Source organism: Propithecus coquereli, unplaced genomic scaffold (assembly GCF_000956105.1).
Source record: "Propithecus coquereli isolate 6110/MARCELLA unplaced genomic scaffold, Pcoq_1.0 Scaffold18, whole genome shotgun sequence".
NCBI classification, from domain to species: Eukaryota; Metazoa; Chordata; class Mammalia; order Primates; family Indriidae; genus Propithecus; species Propithecus coquereli.
Window position 1 is genome coordinate 8958756 of NW_012142745.1, and position 849 is coordinate 8959604.

The following is an 849-nucleotide window of genomic DNA, read 5'->3' on the forward strand; positions in this document are numbered from 1 at the left end:
GATAAAATTAATCTCCACACATATTTGTAATAAAGGTTGCACAGAGGAGGATTTTATTCAGAAAGAATGTTGCTGTGGTCACTTTCCAGACGGAGAATGCTTGATTATGGTCCTAACACCTGGGAGTTTCTAAATGCATTTTAATTGGATGGATGGACGGACAGATAGGTGGATGGCTGGACCAATCTGCAGAAACCCAACTGGTCTTCCATTAGCTAAAGATAGTAAAGGACACTGCGATCCTGAGAGCAGCCAATGCATTCTCATGGCCACACACTTAGTTACCATATAAACTCTGTGACAATAGGAATTTTGCCTTCTTTTATTCATGGATATATCACCAGTGTCATCATGGTGCCTGGAATATAAGTGCTCAATATCTATTTGCTGGGTGAGTGGACTTACAGAAGATACTTTGGGACCTTCTGAATATAAATCAAGCCTACTTAATAAGAGATGTAAAGGGAGGCTACCTTTAAATACACATGAAGGAGTGAAGAAGGAAGAATCAGAGAGATAGAGAGGGGAATCACAATGGCCTTGGGGGAAGAGGAGAGAAACTGACACTTATTCATTACATACAGGACCCTCTGCTAAGAGTGGGCCCACATCAAGTCACTTAATTCTCACCATGATTTAGTAAGGAAAGTATTATTTTCATTGCTCAGGAAAATCAAAGTGGATCAGTTTAAGTAATTTGTGCAAAGTCACAGAGCTAAAGAGTGGCAGAACCAGGGTTTGTTGCCTTCGGTATGCATTCCTTCTCCCTAGTGACGCTCCATCTTGGCAGCCTGCAGACTTCTCTGCACTTATACTCCTATAAGAATTTTAAAACTATGCACCTCCCCT